The 23,913-nt window shown below is 36.4% G+C and overlaps 1 pseudogene; it reads right to left on the bottom strand.

Annotated features, from left to right (window-relative positions):
- Nucleotides 1–8,540: 8,540 nt before the first annotated feature.
- Nucleotides 8,541–21,065, bottom strand: LOC149168539 (uncharacterized; annotated as a pseudogene).
- Nucleotides 21,066–23,913: the final 2,848 nt, after the last annotated feature.

The raw sequence follows: 23,913 nt of genomic DNA, 5'->3' as shown, positions 1-23,913 counted from the left end.
TTAGGCGGTTGATCACAATCATGGCCTCATTAATAGGGATGCAAGAGAACAAGGAGACAACATCAAAACTAACCAGAATGTCACCAGGATCAAGCTTAATGTCCTTGAGCTCGTCGATAAACGATGCAGAGTCTTTTACGAAGGACTCAGTCTGACCAACGAGGGGCTTAAGCTTTAAAGCCAGGAACTTCGCGAGAAGATAAGTAGGACCTCCAATGGTTTTATTCCCCCTTTATTTATTACTTGATTACTTGATTTGTTTTTATTATTATTATTATTATTATTATTAGTAATTATTATTAATTTAGTTATTTTAATTTATTTTTTATTATTATTTTTATTTATTTATTCATTTATACTATTATTTTTATTTTGTCTTTCAGTTTTGTTTTATCCTCATTTGGTTATTCAATTTAATTTTTTTTTTTAATTTTTTTATTTTTTTTCGTATTATTAATGTTATTATTTTAATTCACTTATTATTTTATTATTAATTTTTAGTTTTAATTAATTAATTTATTATTATTATTATTAATATTATTATTACTTTTTATTAATTATTTTATTTTATTTCTATTCTTATTATTTATTTTCATTTAGGTATTTATTCTTTACCTTTGGTCATTCAGTTAGGTTTTATTCCCCCTTTATTTATTATTTGATTTCATTATTCTTAGAGCTTTATTATTATTTTTCATTACTAAGTTTTAATTTTTATTAATTAATTTATTTATTTGTTTTTTTTTATTTTTACTATTGGTATGCGTTTTATTCCATTGATCCATGCGCGTTTTAACTCTTATTTATCTGTTCTCATTTGTTTTATTTTATTTGATTGTGGATTTATTTTATTTTTATTTCGTGAGTTTTTTATATATATTTATTTGTTTAATTTGTTATTTTTATTATTTCATTCTCCCTTAATTTAGTCTTAGAAGTAGTCTGTTGCAACTAATTTTCTTACTATGTTTTGATCCTGGTCCCTTGGTCAATATTAGCGGCTGGTCAAACTAGCCGTTGGAGGCTCCGCTCGGTCTATATAACATGCTACGCTAGATCTGTTCTTCAACTTGTCCTGACGATGAACCACACTGGTTGGTTTGAAACGCATTGACAAATGACTTTCCATGTGATTTTCGCCGAAATCTTTCTCTAAATCAAGCATATCCACTAATAATGAAAGCAACTTTGGAGACTCAGACTATGAAGTGACATTGCGACATGAAGATTGTGCGAAGGCAAAATATGGAACAAAGAAGGAGTTGCATGTGCTGAAGCAGCAACTCAAGAAGAACATGAAGCTGCACAGACTGTCCATGAGTTGTACCAAGAACATGAACAACAGTGGGCCCAACATGCACTCAAGGATGAAATTGCACCAGTACAAGTTAAGGATCCATCCTAGCAGCGGACATAGAGCAAACATGGTGAGCAGTGTTGTTGATTGCATGCAAAGGATCCAGTGGCATGCATGTTGTTGAGCGCACGCATGCAATCCAACCCATTCAACACACTCACCAAGGCAAAGATAAGAAACAAGTCCAACTGGGGTTGAACATGCACTTCAGCAAGTTGATGCGCATGACCACCAACACACACTTGAAGATTAACACGGAAACTAGGCATCAGTGTGTTGCCAGTTCAACCGTACCTAAGATGACCATGCGCATGTTAGCAGATGAGTTGGATGAAGAGGCCGAACCAATGCACCGGTCGCAACGGAGACAAGAGTTCGCTTCAACAAGATGTCACCATGAGGTGCATGCACACCATCACAGATGACCAAGCTTGCCATCAGCTCACCGACTTCACCATCACAAGCATGTCAAAGAGTTGGTCTCACCACAGTGGACCAAGTGTCAGTGATGTCTTGCAAGGCTTGCTCAAGCCATGTTGTCTCACATGAGTACATGTGCATTGTAATGTTGACTCATGTCAAGTGTAAGTCGAGTGTCAACAGTTGGATGTAACAGTCATAGAGTAGGTGAAGAGTCATGAGAGTAGTTGAACTGACACAAAGGGGAATGTCAAGGGTCACCCCGTCCTTTGCTATAAATAGTCCCTCATAACTCATTGTAAGGGCTTTTGGTCAGAAAGCTTCTACTAACATTATCTTGAAGAAGGCTTGGACAGTATTGTAATGCGCCTTGGCTTGTCCACTGCACGGAGCTAGTACATCTCTTAGGAGGAGCAGGCGGATGTGGCTGTAACATTCTACTGATAGTGCTAGCAAGTTTACATGGTGTATTGTATGATTATGACTTACACTTCTTTATATAATAAAAGCCAACACATTTTCATGCATATGTTGTTATTGTAGTTGGATTTCTCTGGTTTCCTTAATGATATATGTTGTTTAACTTACGTACTTGTGTATGAACTGATTCACATGCAATTATATGAATCTTGTTGTTAATGTGTTGCATATGTTGTTAATGTTGTCACCGTCCGTGTCGATTGCTCTATCGGACACCAGAAAGACCTTTCTCTGAACCTTGTTATATCAACTATCACACTCGTCTCAGACTGATCTGTGAGTGATGTTCATGTTATCTTACCTTGTATGTTGGGACTGCCACATCCATGTCGAATGCTCTACTTGAAGTTGTGCATGTCCTTTGTGTGGTGTGTTCCTAGCAGAGTTGATACTGATCCCTTCCAACCTAGAACTCACCTTCACCTTCGTCCTCGCTTTGAAGTGTTGGAACATCTCATACTCATTCCTTGACTCACTACATCAATCACACCCTTGCTACTGACAAAGTTATCTTACTTACCTCTGTGCAACATCGCGGTCAAGGCATTACCTTATGACCCACTGCTGGGACTCCTACACCAAACGGTCTGAGGTATAATTGGGACTTCTTACCGGGGAGATCCCCTTGACATGTTGGCGGGTCTAGCACCGTCAACAATAATACAACACTAGCTTGTACCTGATCACAATTAGCACTAGCTAGGTGATAATTTAAAGGATTTGAAACAATGGTTGATAAACTCTCTTGAGTAAAAAAATAGAATGCAAGGAATGGTGCATATCAAAACCACTCAAAAATGGGCTTTCATCCAATGAGATGGTGTTGAGAGGGAAATCATGCAAAGAAACCCTAAGTTGACCTAGTTCAGGGATCTCGTTAGGATTGTGAGAACCTGACATAACCATCAACAAAAGCTGAACTCCCTTAAAACCCCCTAAAATTTTAAAATATGGATAATCGCATTTCGGTGGTTTAGTGACATCAACAGGTGAATATCAACAACTATCATCAGAGGTTTCAGTGAATATGTTTTAAATAGGATGATAATAATTAAAGCTACTAATTTGATCTAATTTGGAATCTAATCCATGATACTCTTCAAGGATTAAGAATGAAGATGAATAAACTAGAGGATTTTCTCGAACCCTTCGAGAAGTAGAATCCTCCTCTTCACTTGTTAAAGATTGCAGATTGAAGGGGTCATGAAATAGGGATTCAATATTTTCATCTTCTGATTGTGAGACAAAATTATCATTTACCTGATCATAATAAAAACTTGTGGGATAAATATTTGAAGGATTTAGAAAAGCCACTGGTGTAGTAGATTATTCAAATAAATCAAGCTACAGTGATGAAAATACTTAGGTGAAGAGGCATCAATTCTAATTAAATCAGATCCAAAAATCAAATCATGCACATTAGTACCAGCGTGAGGAAGTAGTAGATCAACATATATGTTATTCTTCACAAACTGAATTGAAAACCCACCGTTACCTACGAGAAAGCTTTGTGTTAGGGTCGTGGATGAAGGAGAATGTAAAGGATCCTTAGTAGAAGCATCATCGTCAACCAGATATGATTCAAGATTATGATTTAGCATCAAAAGATCAATCCTTGTATTATGCTCAGTGGAATTGAATGCATGATGAGTATTATTTGAGGGAGGTCCTAAGTCATTGCAATAAAGTAAAGGAGAGACAACAATATGAGGAGATTCAGGAATAGATTCATGCATACACTTAGTGGGCTCAATTTGGATCTTATCAACTAAGGAAGGTGGTTTATTAACTTGATATCCAGGGTATCTAATTTTCCCAAGATGTATGAGAGTTTCAGAAGCATGACAAATTGGTTCCCTTTCCTGCAAACACTCTTCATTACTTGGATTATTAATGATAGAAATTTCATTAGGAAATGAAGCGAGAGGAGGATAAGGAATTTGACAGGAAGTAATTTCCTCCTTAGAGGCTTGATACTTTTCCCAACTCACAACAATTGGTAAGACAAGTTTAGGGAAAATATCAGGCTGATTTATAACTTTCTAATTACTAGTATCATCACCAAAATTAGGATTCATTTGAGATTCAAATTGTTGCAAAGAAAGACAAACCAATAGCTGAATTTTTTCACCCAAATACATCCAATCCACATCTCTTTTAGGAAATTAACAAAAAATATGAACAAACCTATCAGATAAATCCTCTAATGGTTCCTTGTGCGTCATTTTAAGTTAATTAATCCTTTTAAACACATCTTTATAATCATACCTATCAAAATCTTGATGAAGCTCCTTGACGAGTTGCTGAAACAAATGGATAAAAGTGACTTTCAACGTGTGGCACCATTGTTTAACACGACCTTCAAGCGTGAGGGTGAACAATCTACCAATAACATATTTACAATGTATTCCATTAGAAATATATAATTGGATAAATTGACACATATGTCTTAGTACAGTTATTTGACCCTCATCATCAAACTTAAACTATGACAAGTTATTAATTATTTGTGCATGGATTGAAATAATTAGAATGTTGTAAAAACACCCAAAATAAAGATTTGGGGTGGAGCCATTTAAATATATCTTGTTAAGATAAATTCTCCACGAACTTAGCTTGTCATCTGACACTTCTAGTGCCAAAAATACGCTGATGGGGAAAATGTCTCGACAACAACTAGGGGGTGTATCCATTGTGAATTCCAAATTATACCTCACACTATTTGGGATATGAGTCCCATTTGGAATGCAAGCCTGGATGCCATCATGTAAGTTTCACTCCTGGCTGTCGAATGTGGATATGTAAGAGAAAGAGGAAGAAATAAATTTTTGGACAATGGGAATGAGGTCAACCCATGATTGATAACCTTAAGACCGAGATACTAGGATATAACAACAAAGCAACAAGAAGAAGCATGGCACAAGAAGGGTTAGTAAGCTAACATCATCTAAAAAATACATGATAAGGACATACTAGAGGTTAATTGCAAATCATTTCACAATAAGTTACTGACATGGCATGGAATAAGAAAGCAAAGATTCAAAGCGGCCATGAAATCCATAAGCTAAGAATCAATTCTTTAACATATTCCCACATGAAATAAAAAAAACAAACATGATGGAAATACATGAAAGCCAATACAACCATCATAAATATGCATGAGAATCCACGTTGAAAGCGAAGAGATTCTCATTATCCATGCTGCATATCCAAGTGCATATTCAAAAAGTCCATCAAGGCTCAATAGTGAAACATGGACTGCTCATACCATCATCCAAAGCAAAACCCTAGCCTCACCGCAACTCACCTTACAAGCTGCCAAGAGTTGAGTGCCTCTAGCTCTTGAAGCACATATCAACTATGTAATGCTAGTCTTAACTCCAGTGCTAAAATCCCCTTCAAATGAGGCATGAGGGTATATTTATAGAGGTGAGGTGACTGTTCACCTACCGTGACTTTTTTCCTACTCTCATGACTCTTGAAATTCCTCACTGCTCTCTCATGTCTAATGACTAATAGATGCTCAATTGATCTTTGCATATATTTTAGCATTATGATAAGAAACATTTACATCATGATATAATAGAGGTTATGAGTAGAATAAAGAGGGTTCTTGGAAACCCTATAGTAAATGAGAATGTCCTTCAGATTAATCACATCATCAAGATTTGGTCAACGTTTTGAACCAACTAATGTGATTCATGCTCAGGACAAAGGATGAACCACATTAGTTGGTTTGAAACATTGACCAAATCCTGATGATGTGATTAATTTGAAATACATTCTCATTTGCAATATGGAACACAAAAGTCTTAGATATAACCCTAGAGTACTCGTTGCCAATGTTGTTGTTAAGTCACAAGACAAGGTTGCACTATTCACTTGCTTAATTGAGTGACTATTTGGTACTACGCCTCATTTTCATTCAACCAAATTTTTATGTTATGCCTTTGGTATTGCTAACTGGTTCTAGAAGCCTGTATGGATAAAGCTTTATGGATTGTTGAAACCCTAGTCGTACATCCTCTATGAGAAACCATAGTTTCTTCCACATATGTTAACTTGCTTGTTCCCTTTCTTCTACCTACAAACAAATTAGATTAGTAAAAAACATTTGTGGTCGAAGAATAATATTGGAAATATGACATATTCATGAAAATAAGATATCAATTTTGGATCCCTGTATAGTCCTTTTCCTCCACCACAACACTATCAAGGTTTATATAGCTCGTGCAGGATTATTTTGAGCTTCCTTAACCGTGTTTTAGAAGAATTCCCTTGCCAACAATAATGTCCTTTCCATCCTACCAAATTTTGTTTACATCCTGCAATTGTCCTTCAAAATTCAACATCGCCTCAATTTTACAAATAAGAATTGTATAGTCTTCAATTTTTTTGAGATCCATAGCTCTTCGAAAAGCACTACCTTACTTATGTAATTTGGTACATCTCCTTGTGGGATTGCTCTAGGATCAAAACCATACATTATGTTTCTTGGGATGCTCTTGGAGATGTTTTCTCTTGTTCACAACTCTCAACAGGTGCCTCAAACTTGGCTGTTTTGTTTGTCGGTCAAGCTCTTCAAACTATGAATGAGTTCCTATTGAAGAATGAACAACAACGTGTAACTCTTCCTCATTAACAAAATTTATGATTTTTTATGGATTTGGGTCACTCCCAATTAAATTATTAATCAAGTGAAAGCCAAATAAAGTGTAGTGAAACAACCTCATCTTCCTTAGACACTTCCCAAAGATTAAAACTAGGTTGCTACTCAGTTGCTCCAAATGTTATTGACTTGCATGACTTTAACCATATTCCTAACCACATCACCATGTGCTCTTGAAACCTTTAATTGGCATGGAGATATCATATGCATTTGCTAGAAGTATGACATGTTTTGGTAAAAGTGAGGTGACCCCCTTTGTTTGTAAGTAGCCATTATTTCTTTTCCCGCTTGTGATCCAACAAAGTCATAGAATGAAAGGCCAACCATGCCCTTCTCAAATATTAGGTATGGAGTTATGTATGGGTACGACGTGCCTGTATGATTCCTATCGACATATCCCAACCTATAAACAAAAGGCTTCAAATTCATTATATTTTTTTTTCCTTTGATGCTTGGGAGCACATTACCTAAATAAAATTATGTTGAAGCATACTTGGGAGTGTTTTTTTAATTTTTTTACAGTTCTGAAGAATGCGCATATAAAAGAAAGCTGGATAGCCTTTCCTTCAAGAAACCTTTGCCATGGAATGATTCTACAGAGTCTTCTATAGGGAGTGGAGAAGGTGTTTCCTCATCACGACTTTGATCTTCAATACACTAATGGTTTCTCAATCCATTGTTTGATCTTCCCTGGCAGTGTTAAGCTGTAGGTTTTGTATTGCTATTGGGTGGTGTCTTACCATACGAATGCCAGCGTCCATTACCTTATTGTGTCAATCACAGATGCAGATTTATAGTGTTGGGATTTGTTTGGGTTTCTTCTACAACATTGGAATCAATCAAGTATGGGAAGAATGACTAGTCCAATAGATCAAACCATTCATTCAGTTCACATAATGAGACTCATCTATGGCTGGATTTATTCATTAGTGAACCTCCAACATGGCATAACCAATTAATTGTTTAGCCAATTCTGGTTGGCAAGATAGGGCCTGCTTCCTTTCTTCCTTCATTGGTTTTACCAATTGTGCTGAAAGAACAAGAATAGGTGCTAGTGGTAGCCAATTTCTCTTTGCCCCTTTTGTTAATAACATAGGGAGAGCGAAATAAGGAAAAAAAAATGCAGTTTCAAGTCATGATGTAGTTGCATCTTAGGATTCTGGGCAAGTCGCAAGTTTTTGGTCGCATTCCAAAGTCTAATGCCGCTGAGGACTAATATTGCGACTTGCGACCTCATGGGATTAGCGAAGGGGGTAGTTGTAATTGCCATTAGCAGTATGGTCACAAGTGATTTCCAAATCATTATGCTAGATTGCATTTGGGAACCACGACTTGTGGAGATTTCATTTGGGAATTGTGACCTGTAGAGATCCCATTTGAGAATTGCGATCTGTGGAGAGATCACATTGGGAACGCAAAACAATTTTACCACATGCAATAGATAGGTGGTAGGTTGCATATACATTGTATAGTGAAACCAATTGCGAGTTGAAGGTGTGATTTGCAACCCAAAAGGGTCGCAAGTCACAAATTTAGATTTTAGTGAGGAGCACTGTGCTTCCCGGTGTCTGCCAGAAAAGAAAAAAATAAAAAAAATTGCTAACGTAATAAATCTTAAATTCTTCTCCTCTGCGAACATATGTACCATTCTTTTTCCAGCATCATAGGAACAACATTCATTGTTAGAATAAGCCTTATCATTATAACATCTCCACTTTTCATGAATTTGACCCAAAATACATCAACAAAGTATATATAACAGTGAGAAACAAAGTATGAATAAGGTTTTCATTCTCTGTATAACAGTGAGAAACAATCCTTTTTCTTTGCTCATGTTGAAGATAAAGCTCCAACATCATTTCAGAGTCATCCTTGTCATTTACAAGACGTGAAGAAACAAAACATATTGTAACTACAGCGCATGGCATATTTGTGTCTATAGGTATTTTAACTTATAATCCATGCCCCTGTTTTTCCTTTTCCATTCGGTAAAAGGCTTCTTTAGTTGGCTCAATCCTTCACTCGGATCTGGGAAAATTGAATTTGCACTTATTTTGAGTTCTCCCGAGAGGGAAATCTTTGTAACCATTTACATTTCCTTTGAAGGGATTCATGGGTGACATAAATATATAACATCTCCAATTGCTTCAACAGATGAAGGCTTTATTCAGAGAACAACTTTAAACATCCAGTTATGTCCAAAGTTTCCAGGAAGTGTAAGTCTCCCAAATTTGTCACCTCAGATAACTGTTGGCAGTTTTTGAGACAATTTAGTTAGCCTCATGTCAATAGAAATCATTGAAATTGTCCTCAACTAGAGGCAATGTTTGAGGTTGACTTTTGTCAAGGTGGTGGAACAAATTTCAACTCGAACTGGGTTTTTACAAGCGTATAATTCCAGGGTTTTAAGACTTGAACAAGTATGCTCTAGAACTTCGTGGCAGTTCTCCACTTCCATTTTGCATAGTCTTAAAATTTCAAGTACTTCTGCTTTTTGGCACAGTCAAATAGTGAAACCCTCAACTAGTGATTTACATCCATATATGGATAACACCTCCAAACTTTTCAAACCATCCAAAATTCCAGGAGTAATCCAAAGATTTGGAGCATCATATATATCCAAGGTAACTAGATTGGGAGGCAGGTCTTGAAGTGCTTTATAGTCCTCCAAAAAGAGAATTTGGATATTATTGAGTGCCCTATGGAATTAGGAAAATGGGAGAGTCTATGACATTTTATTCCCAATCATTTCAAGTGTTTAAGCCATCTAGAACTTTCAGTGATGTGACATATCCTACTTGATCTAAAATCGACATGTTTCAAATGAATTAGATTACCAAGAGAATCTGGAATTTGGGTTATCTAGGGGCATTCCAAAATAAGATATCTCAAACCAGTAAGTTCTCCTTAGTCTCCTGGAATTTGTTTCAATCCCTTGCAATGAATGTTGGGCCATTTAAGGTATCTATGAGAGGTGATGTTGCAAGGAAACACCTGTAACTTATCACAACCTATGAAATCCAAATGATCTAGGCTGGTTGACTTTCCAAGAATGTTGGGTCCAGTGTTCAGGATTTTACATTTTTCAAACATTAGGTACTTAATCAGTAACAGTTGACTGAATGAATCTGGTAATTTTTAGAGATAAAGGAGATTATATTAGAATAGTGAGTTGGTTCACAAGACCTCAGGATAGGAATTAGTTTCTATTTTTTAGGTTATGATTCTAACTTCCCTAAATCTATGATTACTATATATTGTGTAATGTACATGAGCAATGTAGAGCGTTCTGCAAAGCCAGACTCTCCTGGTTCAGACTCTCTTTCATAGAGCTGACCAGTGGGTTTCATTTCATTTAATATACAACATTGCATTTTTATCATGGTATCAGAGCGACAGGGCTGAGAAAACCTATTCGCCGAGTGAGGAACTTGCCAGTCGCGCCTAACACGAAATCGTCGCAATTATTTGAGGAAAAACTGCGATGATCACACTGTGACACTTCTACGCGTTTCCATTTTTTGGATCGTCGCAGATATCACGTGTGCATTTGTGACGATCGTTGCAACTCCATGGTGGATAAGCGCGACGACCGTGGTGAGAAAAGCCGAGAAAAGGCTATGAGGTCGGGAAACAACAAACAACATCACAACAAAAAGAGGGGTTGTGTTTTGGCGGTGGGTGCTAAGAGAAGGCTGTGTGGAGGCCGAGGTCTGCCGAGAAGAAGACTAGAAGGAGGCCGTCAAAAACAACATTGGAGATCAGCGATCTTTGTCTTTGACACAGAACTAGGGTAAATCCAACATTTTTTTTTACCCGTCAAATTTGTTTTAATCGCCAAGATGAATAGTCATATGTTTGAAGCATGCTTGAGTGAGCATAACAAGCTCGATGGCTCCAATTATGCGAATTGGAAATTCAAGATGCAAACTCTGCTAGAAGTGTAGAGTGCTTGGACGATTGCAAATGGGGATGAACAGAAGCCAACAGCTGGATCCACAACAGTCCCAGATTGGGAGAAGCGTGAGGGTAAAGCAAGGACGCTACTGAAGATGTCAGTCAAAGACTGCATCATACCACATATCAGAGAATGTAAATTAGCAAGCGAAATTTGGGGATTTTGAAGGATCTGTATGAGATCAGGAATACAAATCGTCTTCTGTTTCTGAAGAGCAAGATCTTATCCCTGAAGATGGAGGAGAATGAAACAGTTGTTGCCTTCATAGCAAGGATCAAAGACCTGAAGAAAAAATTGGCAGACATTGGTCATACAATTGACGATACAAATCTTGTAACAATTACCATGAATGGTGTGATCGATGACTCCCAAATGTTCATCACTAGGATAAATGCGAGAGAGAAAATCCCAAATTTTGAAGAACTGACAAGAATACTGATGCAAGAAGAAGAAATAAGGTTGACTCTGAAGCCCCTGAGTGCCGATCTTGCATTGATGGCGAAAAATAACTTCTATAAAGGAAAAGGAAATCCACAACAACAAAACGAAGGAAGCTCACAGAAAAGACCAAATCTGACCCAAGGTATGAATCCGAATAGAAACAACTCTATAATTAAGTGTTTTTATTGCAGAAAACTGGGTCATATAGCTAGAGAGTGCAGGAAGAAGAAATATCATGAAGAACAACAGAAGCAGAAAAGACATGCAAGTCATCTCGCGAATGATAATCATGAGCGAAATTTCAGATTGTTCATGGCAGATCGTGATGAGAATGTTGATGCAGACATCTGGTATGTAGATTCGGGAGCATCAACATATATGACAGGGAACAAGCAATGGTTTGAATATTTTAAAGAAATCAACGATGGAGCACAAATCTACCTAAGTGATGATAGAAGTCATCAGATCAAAGGATGTGGGAAAATTTCTATCATTTTACCTAATGGTAATATAAGACAAATTTATAATGTTATGTATGTGCCCGGTATAACAAAGAACTTGATTTTTGTATCCATGATTACAGATCAAGATCTTAAAGTTGAATTTTTTAAATCTAACTATTATATTAAAGATCTGCTAGATGGAATGAAGACAATTTCTACAGGAATTCGAACAGGAGGTCTATACAAATTGGATGTAAGACCAGCACCAGTTCGAGCTTTAACAACAACAGGTTTGACTACAGAAGAGTTGTGGCATCAAAGATTTGGTCATATCAACTACAATGATTTGTTGTTACATTAGAAAAGATAAATGGTAAGAGGTCTTCCTATGTTAAAACAAGTGCATAATGATTGTGATGCCTGTACATTAGGAAAGATGCATAGAGAAGAATTCCCTGTTCGAATAGAGAAGAAACAGAGAGATATACTTGAATTAGTGCACACAGATCTTTGTGGACCCATGCAAACAAAGTCATTAGGAGGTGCACTATAATTTTTACTGTTTATTGATGACTGCACAAAGTTTTCTTGGGTATATTTCTTGAGTAAGAAAAGTCACACATTTGAATACTTTAAGCAGTTCAGGAATATGATTGAAAAGCAAACAGGGAAGCAGATAAAAATTCTCCGCTCCGATCAAGGGGGGGAATACAGGAAGGATGAGCTTATCAAGTATTGTAAAGATCATGGAATATTACAGCAATTTACGGTACCCCATACTGCTCAGCATGTTGGCATTATGATACAAGTATGACACAAGTGTTTTCCTTGATGGCAACTCTCTCAGATGAAAGATCACAGTATAGCAGGTAAACAACAACAATGAAGAAAGAAAGGTATATGCAGGTTCACCATTGACCAAGTCGCGTATACACGCAAGTTCACTATATACAAAGGCACGTATAACGTACACACACTTTCATAGAAGGAAAGGCGCATACATGTTGGAAAACTAAATGTTGGTCCATGGTATTTTGGTATTGGTCCATGGTATTTGGTTCGAGGTATTGACCCCAGGTATTGGGTCCAAGGTATCGGTCCTACATGGTTTTGGACCATGGTATTGAGAGATGCCTAAACCTATATAAGGAGAATAAGACTATTAGGCCAAAGTGCAAGTGTGCAAGTGATGAATATCTGATGAAGTGCGAAATCTAGTATGCTGGTTATGGGTTTGTGATGCTTTGCTTGATCTGAACCAAGGATGCACTTATGGGTTGATGATGGATGATGGATCAATATCATAAGGCTTGGAATGTATTATCATTATGTGGTTTTATCATGGATAGACTAGATTTGAATTATTGATGCATGTTTTATTGTATAAATGTTATGACCTGGGTATGACTGATGTCTGGAATAGCTGCAAAGTTATGAGTAAATATTTGCAGATCTGTACGTCGGTTCACTTTGGTAAAAGCGCGTATACACGCTGGTTCAGCTCATCAGAGTAGCGTATACAGTATGAAGTATGATATTTTAAGTTACAGTTGGATCAATTGTTGTTGCAGAGTTCTGCGGTCTTCTCTATGTTCTGGTGATTGTGTTTTGTTGACAGGGTTTTAGTGATTCAGTATTGGGTGATTTAGAGATTGATGATTGGTTGATGCAATAGTTGTGTTGCAGTGGTGATTGATTTTGTGCCTCAATGTTGTTGATGGGTCCAGTATGAAAATTGGATGAAATGTGGCCTTCAGACTATGGTGTTGTGCTTCAGGAGTATTCAGTATGAAAATTTATGAAACGTGGTCCCTGGAGGAAGAGAGAAGGTCATAGCCTTCTATAGGCCGGCACCTACGTACTAGTAAACATATTGGCCAGTACAAGAGCCAGGGGGTTGTAGCTCCCTTCCAGTAGTAGCTAGATAACAAGAGAAGGTTGTAGCCTTTTGCAGGTGGGTGCCTGCATACTGGTATGAGTCTGCACCAGTACAAGATTGTAAACAGGTTTTTCTTATATTAAAGGAAGACGGTAGCAGGTGGTTTTTGTCCCGCATTGGGTTTCCACCTTATATCATGGTGTTCATGTGTGTTTATTATGTGTGATGATCTGTTCTGTTTTTACTGCACCTAGTTACTGTTTATATGGTTAATAAGGGTCTGATGCACTGATTAAAGATCAACATATGATGAATTAACTGAATCATAAGTTTGTTGTATATACGCTAGTTGCATTAAACACAATTGTGTGTACACGCGAGTTCCCTTAACTGAAGTAGCGTATATGAATCTGATTATGGAAATGAAAAAGTTATTGATTTGCTAATACTGATTCAGCCCCCCCCTCTCAGTATTATTTCCAACAATTGGAATCAGAGCAGGTCCTTTGGTAGAAGCTTGATCGCTTGAAGGAGATCCGTAGAACAATGGGAAAGAAAGCACGTTAGAAGAAGAAGACAACTCAAAGGAACAGTGACAGCCTGCCATTAAGTGGAAGCAAGTATTTAGATTCTGAATCACCTCAGATTGAAGATGAACAAGCAAATGAAGCATCAGATAAAATCATAGATCAACAAGATCTATTTAGAAAAAGGGAGAGTGCCCTCAAAGAAGAAGTTATCAACTTAAAAGGTCAGCTGGATTGTGTCTTCAGAGTACGCCAAATGCTGCAAGAGCAGAATGGAGAACAAGAAAATGAGATTCTCAAACTAAGGCAACAAGTGGAAGAAGGAAGAAAGTCTAAAGAAATCTTGAAGAAGCATTATCTGGATAAGGAAGAACAACATCAAGTTGAGGTAAATATATTGAAAGGTAAATTAGAAGAAAAAGATAAACTATTACGATTTCAAGGCAGTGCTAAGATTTTGGATGATATTCTTAGTAGTTAAAGGTCGCCTGCAATCAAAACTGGTCTTGGTTTCTATGAATCTGTTGAAGGTGAATCTAGCTCACAAGGTGAGGCAAGGAACTCTAAAACAAAATCTGAAATTCTCAACAAGGAGATGAGAGGTCAACCCCATCAACAACCAAAGAAAGAAAGCCTTCAAAGAAATCCCTTTACTCCTAACCGTGGAAGTGATAGACGGTTATTTCCTTCGATGAATAATGTTGCTTGTTTTATATGTCATAACTTTGGGCATGTTGCAGCCAGATGTAGAAGTAGAATGGTTCAATAACATCACACAGAAAGATCATCACGTTCCAGGTACTTTCTGGGATACTGTTTTGCTTGCAACATGTTTGGTCACCAAGCCATTGACTGCTATAGAAGGAATATGAAACATATAAGATGTTATGCATGTAAAAATCTTAGACATATAGCAAAGGAATGCAGGAGAAGATTTTGGGAACCATACCAAAAGGAGAAAACATCATCACAGTCAAAGATATGGAAGAAAAAGGAAGTACAGTCAGAAAGATGTGGCATAACAGAGTATACAGACATGACAGACTCAGAGGGAGCTGAAGGTGTGGAACCTCAGTGTTCTAAATATCATACACAAGTTTCATAAAGACAAGTCACATGTATACGTGAGTTCGAAGCTACACATTTGTGTATATGTTGGTTTGAGGAAAAGCAATGGGACAGACTCAAGAAAAAGGGTCTGATATGATTCAGTCAATTATTTGCTCTGTTTGATAATGGTTACAATCTACTGATGATGTGTGGAAATGTGTTGGTACTCATAAGATGTTGTTTAGAAGTGATTTTGATCCTAACTTGATGATGATTATGCCTTGATACTTCATTCTGATATATGCATGATTAGATATGACAGTGAATAAATGGAACATGTTTAGGGGGAGCATATGCTTTGAATAAATGCATTGTTGGCATTATGGTTAGAAATCTTTGGTGACGATGCTTATGTGGCTAAATGATTGTTGGTTGGCCAAGAGAATGTTACAGGTGACAGATGCATATGGTGCAGATCATATATGGTGTATGATAGTTGTTGATGACTATCATGTTCTTGTTTAGATTGCTGGTCATTGTTATAAAAGCCATGTATATCATTTGATGTAAAGGTCATGAAAATACCTAATTTGTAACCCCAATTTGCATGGGAAGGATGATTTAATAATGTCTATTTCAGTCATGTATAAACATTTGGTATATCCCCACTTTGTTGGGTGGATGAGTCAAAATGGTGTATCCCCACTTGGTTGGAAGATTTATGTATATATGAGTCATAGGAAGGTCATACTCACTTAGTTGAGTTGTAGAGTCATGTTATTCTTTTGAAAAATATTTTTGCAAACTCGGCATGTGCTCAGGGGGAGCATGGATGGATTGATACATCTTAGCATGTACAAAGGGGGAGCTCAATCAAAGATTTCAGCATGTACTCAGGGGGAGTATGGACAACAGAATGTATATCAAGGGAGAGAATATCTTGGTCTGCCCTTTGCCCTTGATGTCAAAGGGGGAGAGTGACTTGGTGTGGTTGTTGCCATCAAGTCCAAAGGGGGAGATTGTTGGCATTATGATACAGGTATGACACAAGTGTTGTCCTTGATGGCAACTCTCTCAGATGAAAGATCACAGTATAGCAGGTAAACAACAAGAATGAAGAAAGAAAGGTATACGTAGGTTCACCATTGACCAAGTCGCGTATACATGTAGGTTCACTATATACAAAGGCGCGTATAACGTACACACGCACTTTCACAAAAGGAAAGGCACGTATATGTTGGAAAACTAAGTGTTGGTCCATGGTATTTGGACCATGGTATTTTGATATTGGTCCATGGTATTTGGTCCGAGGTATTGACCCCAAGTATTGGGTCCAAGGTATCAGTCCTACGTGGTTTTGGACCATGGTATCGAGAGAGGCCTAAACCTATATAAGGAGAAGAAGATCGTTAGGCCAAAGTGCAAGTGTGCAAGTGATGAATATCTAATGAAGTGTGAGATCTAGTATGCTGGTTATGGTTTGTGATGATTTGCTTGATCTGAACCAAGGATGCAACTACGCGGTTGATGATGGATCAAGATCATAAGGCTTGGAATGTATTATCATTATGTGGTTTGAACATGGATAGACTATATTTGAATTATTGACACATGTTTTATTGTATAAATGTTATGATCTGGGTATGACTGATGTCTAGAATAGTTGCAAATTTATGAGTAAATATTTGCAGATCTGTACGTGGGTTCACTTTCGTAAAAGCGCATATACACGTTGGTTTGGCTCATCATAGTAGCGTATACAGTATGAAGTATGATATTTGAAGTTGCAGTTGGATCTGGTTGTTGTTGCAGAGTTCTGTGGTCTGCTTTTTGTTCTCGTGACTGTGTTTTGTTGACAGGGTTTTAGTGATTCAGTATTGGGTGATTCAGAGATTGATGATTGGTTGATGCAATAGTTGTATTGCAGTGGTGATTGATTTTGTGCCTCAATGTTGTTGATGGGTCCAGTATGAAAATTGGATGAAACATGGCCTTCAGATTATGGTGTTGTGCTTCAGGAGTATCCAGTATGAAAATTTATGAAACGTGGTCCCTGGAGGAAGAGAGAAGGTCGTAGCCTTTTGTAGGTCAGCGCCTACGTACTGGTAAACATATCGGCTAGTACAAGAGCCAGGGGGTTGTATCTCCCTTCTAGTAGTAGCTGGAGAATGAGAGAAGGTTGTAGCCTTCTACAGGTGGGTGCCTGTGTACTGGTATGAGTCTGTGCCAGTACAAGATTGTAAACAGGTTTTTATTATATTAAAGGAAGACGGCAGCAGGTGGTTTTTGTCCCGCATTGGGTTTCCACCTTATATCATGGTGTTCATGTGTGTTTCTTATGTGTGATGATCTGTTTTGTTTTTACTGCACCTGGTTACTGTTTATATGGTTAATGAGGTTCTGATGCACTGATTAAAGATCAACATATGATGAATTAACTAAATCATAAGTTTGTTGGATATACGCTAGTTGCATTAAACATAGTTGCGTGTACACGCGAGTTCCCTTAACTGAAGTAGTGTATATGAATTTGATTATGGAAATGAAAAAGTTATTGATTTGCTAATACTGATTCAACCCCCACCCCCTCTCAGTTTTATTTCCAACACAGCAGAATGGAGTAACGGAAAGAAAGAACAAAACACTGGTGGAATGTGCTAGAAGCATGTTAAAAGGTAAGAGTTTGTCGAATGGTTTTTGGGCTGAAGCATTGAATATTACAGTGTACTTAAAAAATAAGAGTCCTACAAAGAGTCTTGATTTTAAAACTCCTTATGAAGCACTATATGGATTTAAGCATGCAGTAAACTATTTAAGAGTATTTGGGTCTAAAGAATTTTCCCATATTCCAAAGGAAGATAGAAGAAAACTAGATTCAAAAGCCATCAGATGTACCTTTATAGGGTATTGTTCACAATATAAAGCCTATATATTATTTAATCCCTCTACTCACAAAATTTTTGTTAGTAGAGATATCATATTCCATGAACAGGATCATGAAGAATCTGATAAGCACAATGAGGAATGGGATATTCCGTACTTGGTGGAAGAAGAAAGTGAAGAAACAAGAAACAATCAGGATTAGCAGCAGACAAAGGCAGAAGATGAACAACAATAGCAACAGCAGCAGGAAGAAAAAGAGAATGATGATCAGACAAGGTTTGAGGCTACCCCACCACTTAGGAGATCTGGTAGGAAAGCTCAATTGCTTGCAAGATATAGGGAAAATTCTTTTATAACTAGTATGATGAATATTGTTGAACTTTCTAGTTATAAGGAAGCAAATGAATGTAGCAAATGGAAAACAGTTATGGAATAGGAATATGAATCTATAATCAGAAACAACACTTGGGAACTGGTTGAACTTCCTATAGGGAAACAAACCATAGGTTGTAAATGGTTGTATAAACCAAAGATTAATGCAGCTGGAACTATAGATAAATTAAAAGCTAGATTAGTAGCAAAGGGGTATTCACAAAAAGAAGGCATTGAATATGAAGAAACCTTTTCCTTGTAGCTAAACTTAATACCATCAGAGTGTTTATTGCTTTAGCTACTAAGAAACATTGGATGATTCATCAACTAGATGTAAAATCTGCATTTTTAAATGGAGAATTGAAAGAAGAGGTTTATTTTGAGTAACCTGAAGGATTTGTCCAGAAAGGGAAAGAAAATTTAGTCTGTAGGTTAAAGAAAGCACTTCATGGACTAAAGAAAGCACCCAGGTCTTGGTATGAAAAGATTGATTCATTTTTTCTACAATTTGGCTATAACAGAAGCAAAAATGACCCTAATCTTTACACCATGCAAGATGAACAAGGGTGCATAGTGATGATTTCTTTGTATGTAGACGATTTGATCATTACAGGTGATACTACATATCTGATCAAAGAAATCAAGCAACAGATGTTACAGGTATTCGAAATGAAACACCTTAGTGAATTAAGATACTATTTGGGTCTTGAAATCTGGAGAGATTCAGGAAATTTTTTTTTTTCCCTGGGAAAGTATGTCAAAGGACTATTAGAAAGATTTAGGATGGATCAGTGTAAGCCTGCAACAATACCATTACAACAGAACATCAAACTGTAGAGTGAGGATGGCCCTAAAGAGGCAGATGCGACACTTTACAAATAGCTAGTTGGGAGCCTAATCTACCTGACCACTACTAGACCAGATTTGGATTATGCAGTCAGTGTGCTAAGTCAATATATGTCTAAGCCACTTGAAAGTCATTGGAATGCAACGAAAAGTGTTTTGAGGTATATACAAGGTACTGTAGATTATGGTATTATTTAGATTGATTCCTCTGATGTTAGATTGACAGGATTTACAGATTCAGACTGGGCTAGAAATGTAGACAATCGCAAATCCATAATAGGATATGCATTCAGCATTGGATCCGGGGTGATTACATGGAGTAGAAAGAAACATAACAAAGTTTCCTTGTCTTCAACGAAAGTAGGGTATCAAGCTATGTGTGCAGCAACATGTGAGGTAGTTTGGTTGCAGATACTTCTCCAAGATGTTGGGGAAGAACAGAGAGAGGCAACAACGATCAAGTGTGACAGTCAGAGTTCAATAAAACTTGCCAATAATCCAGTGTTTCATAAAATCACTAAACACATTGATACACAGTTCCACTTTGTTAGGGAGAAAGTGCAATCAAAAGAAATCCATTTGGTATATTGTAATACATGTGATAACGTTGCAGGCATTTTCACTAAACCTCTTGGAAAAATCAAGTTTGAAATGTTTAGGGAGATGTTAGACATATTTGTGAACCCCTTCTCCATTAAGGGGGAGTGTTAAAGATAATGGAGAATATATTAGAATAGTGAGTTGGTTCACAAGACCTAAGGATAGGAATTAGTTTCTATTTTTTAGGTTATGGTTCTAACTTCCCTAAATATGTGATTACTATATATTGTGTCATGTACATGAGCAATGTAGAGTGTTCTGTAGAGCCAGACTCTCCTAGTTTAGACTCTCTTTCATAGTGCTGACCAGTGGGTTTCATTTCATTTAATATACAACATTGCATTTTTATCAGTAACATCTTCAACTTAGAGCAAAAGCATAAATCTAAATGTCTCAAATGTTTAAGTCCTCTAAACTTATTAGGGAATGAAAGAAGACTTCTGCAATTGGTCAGATCTAGATGTTCCAGGAAATGTAGATCAGAAAAATATTTTATAAGGGTAGTTAGAAGTATACATCGTTAAAAACTACCTTTTGCAGAACCCTTATTTGGCCTGTTTCTTTTGGAACCCTTTGAACCTAGTTGCATTTTTAAGTTGAGCTCACGCAACTTCAAAGGAAGCTGACAATAATCATCCTCATCATGTATATGTTACGATTCTTCCTCTGTTAAGGTCTAGAACCTCCAATTTTCCTATTGGAATATTTGAAGGTACAAATTGATACAGGAAGTCCCACCAACAGAGCCAGACAAGATTCTTCGAAAATTGAGGAAATCACTACCAAAAGAAGTGCCCTGGAGTAAAAGTAATTTCAAATCTTTCATCTGAGACAAAGACGTTGCCTGCCAAGTGGTTGGGACCCTTACTTCACTATTACTAGATAAGTTGGAATACAGTGGAACAAAACTAAGCCCTCTCACAGCTTCTATTCCCTAAAAAAATAAGTGACTCTGGTGAAATGTTAAAAACACTAATCCTGTGACTCTGTGCTACCAATCCATCAGTGTGTCTAACATTGCCATTGTCATTCTACGTAACCACAAATTCACTCCACCACTTCTTCATTTTTTGTACCATGATGAATTTGTACCTCGTTGGAGTAGTTTTCGATGTCAAATGCCAACACAGTTTGAGCCATGTGGAGAGTGCCAAACATTTCACTTTCCACATGCCTCAAACTGTGTTGGCATTTGACATTGCTTCAATTTATTGGCAACAAGTAACTTGGCCATGATAAGGCCCATTCACTACTATTAACCAAGCTAATTGTGCTACTAATAAATCACAAGGTAGGTGTAAGGGGGATCCATGGGATTTGAAAGATAGTAGTGCAGGATTATTGGGATCAAATGTGTTTAACTTTACTCAACTCGTGGAAATTTCCTCAAGTTACATGATATAATTTGTCGTGGTATAAAAGGACATTGTTGTCATGAAATCTTTAGCAGAGAAGACAACTTCAACTTGTGCTAAGTATGCTTGTTATCTTTGAAACACATTCCTGTAGTGCTTTAGAGCAACAATATATTCCTTCAAATCCAAATGAACCTTGCCACATATCTTGGACTTCATCATGTACAAATGTCTCACATTTGGAGTTTTAATCATAAACATAAAACACACCAATAGTAGCAACACTGCAGTTCTTTTTCCGTCTTTTAATTCAGATTGTAACCTTATCTTTATTATCACAGAGTAACAAAGGTAAAACTTGCCCCAGTGATTGTGGCATTGTTAATCCTTGCTTCTTTTCTAAGTTTGGATACTCAAAGAGGGTCTTGTTTGAAGGGTGATTGAGAAATAACAACCTCCCATATTGTGTTCACTCATATTAACCTTGTCCTGCTTTGATCTTGTAACCAATTGTTAATCCATTTCCAACTCTGGCAAGCTTGGTATTAACATTTCTAGTTGGAGGCTAGTAGCAAAGTTAAATGAAATTTGGAGGATTTGCATATATTGCAGCCACTTCTTAACATCATTCTCTGTAGGTGCATTTACAAGTTATCTAGTTAGAACAATGCCAGAACAACTTGCTAGACATACTTAAACTTTTGTTCAAACTTAGGATCACTGCTAAGTCTAAGAAATTCTAAACACTTGATTAAAGGATTCTTTTCCTCTGACTTTAAACAAGTGTCCTAAAACATACCCATAAGTACTCTGGTTGGCATAATAATATATGTTCTTATTATGAGATGCTTATGATGGCAATAAAATCCCCTAGCTTGATTGTATCCTCGTTCAACACCTTAGGAACAAAAGGCACACATAAGTATGGTTTTGGCAATTTCTTAAAAACCCTAAGTTCTCTAATCTTAAACACAAATGGAGAGGCAATGCTGATACATTGTCTGTAAAATGAATGAATGCAAAATGGCATAAACCCTAATACCGAGGTTGAAGTTAGATAGGCATGCATAGGTAGTGTGCCTCGTGGACATACTAAAACTTATAGCCTTGATGACAAGATTTGGACTATTATAATTTCCAAGGATTTCTGTGAAGGCTTTGAAAATCACAGGGGGTACCCAAAATTTAGATATATAGGCTAAATATTTTGGCAGCTACACCAGGATCTAGGGGATATTTGTCAATCTTCATTTATTAATTAGTTATCTTTGTTTTCGGTATAAATACAAGTTCCTTCTCCACTAAACGAGAGGAACTCTTGGAGCATACATCCAAACTATGATGGAATAAAACACATTTCATAAGTTCTTGTGTTATTTAGTTTATAGGTTTGTATTGTTGTTTTGTTTTAAGATGTAGTTATATAATTCATGTAGTTTTATAATATATATAGTTTAAATTAGTTTTTTTTTGTTTTAAATTTGTTTATTCATTAGATCAACAATAGAACTTTTCTTAGCGTTGCAAATGTGAGCCTTCAATACTTGATCAAATTTGGTGATTTATATTAGTAGCATTTTTTGAGAAGTCAACTTGTAACACATTTTTTTGGGGGAAAACTAATACATATCTTCAGAAACTAAAACATGGGTTTTGTGTATAATGAGCCCATTTAGGCGACACTCAATAATTTCTTCAAAATAATGCATGACTTTGGAGATATGATTGGATCTTTCAAATGTATTTTCCTAGATTTCAAGTTGCAACCTACAAATGTAACAATAGAAGAAAGAATTTGAATTACCCCATCAAACTAAAGAAAAAATCACTCTTTATAGTGATCACTTAGTTTAAGATTTGATATATTTACTTTTCAATTCCTTTACATTCCTTTCATTTTAATGTCTCGCAAGTGTGAACAATGCAATAAGTGACTAGAACTATATAAGTGATTAGATACTAATTATTGTAGTAACAACTCTATTTTATATGCAAAATGATCATATTGAGTAGATTAGATTTCCCTACTTTCATAAATTAAATTTCCATTGATTTCCTAGATTAAGATTTCCATCAATTTCTTAGATTAAGATTTCTATTGTTTTCCTAGATTAGATTTCCATCACTTTCCTAGATTAAGATTTCTATCACATTCCTAGATTAGATTTCCAATTCTTTTCTAGATTAATATTTCATTTCATGTCATTTTATTCACATTCATAGAGTAGAACTTTCTTTCATTGCAATTTATTTCCATTTGAATTGAAAGCTAACATCCGAGCATATATTGTGCCATATACTTCACAAGTTTTGTAGGATTGATAATTTAATGTAACATAATTTAAGAGAAAATTAAATTGACTAGCAAGGTGATTCCTATGAATGATTCAATTTGTATCTACCATACCTACCTTTTTCATTAAGTTATTGAAGTGAGATTCATATATAGAGATAAAGTATGTTATGTGACCACTAAATTCCTACGCTTAAAATGTATTCCAACTCATAGAGGTTTTGAGTATTAATTTAATGTTTTAAACCTCTTATATTTGTTCTCTTTATATTACTCTATCTTCCCTTTTATCCAATTATTTTATATCACAATTGAATTACTACTTGAAGACTCATAGTTG

This window comes from Pinus tabuliformis, chromosome 4_2 (genome assembly GCF_031772625.1).
Source record: "Pinus tabuliformis cultivar Carrire ecotype Pingquan chromosome 4_2, CPIR1, whole genome shotgun sequence".
Lineage (NCBI taxonomy): Eukaryota > Viridiplantae > Streptophyta > Pinopsida > Pinales > Pinaceae > Pinus > Pinus tabuliformis.
Note: the sequence above shows the minus strand (reverse complement) of the source record. Positions and strands in the feature narration are given on the sequence as shown.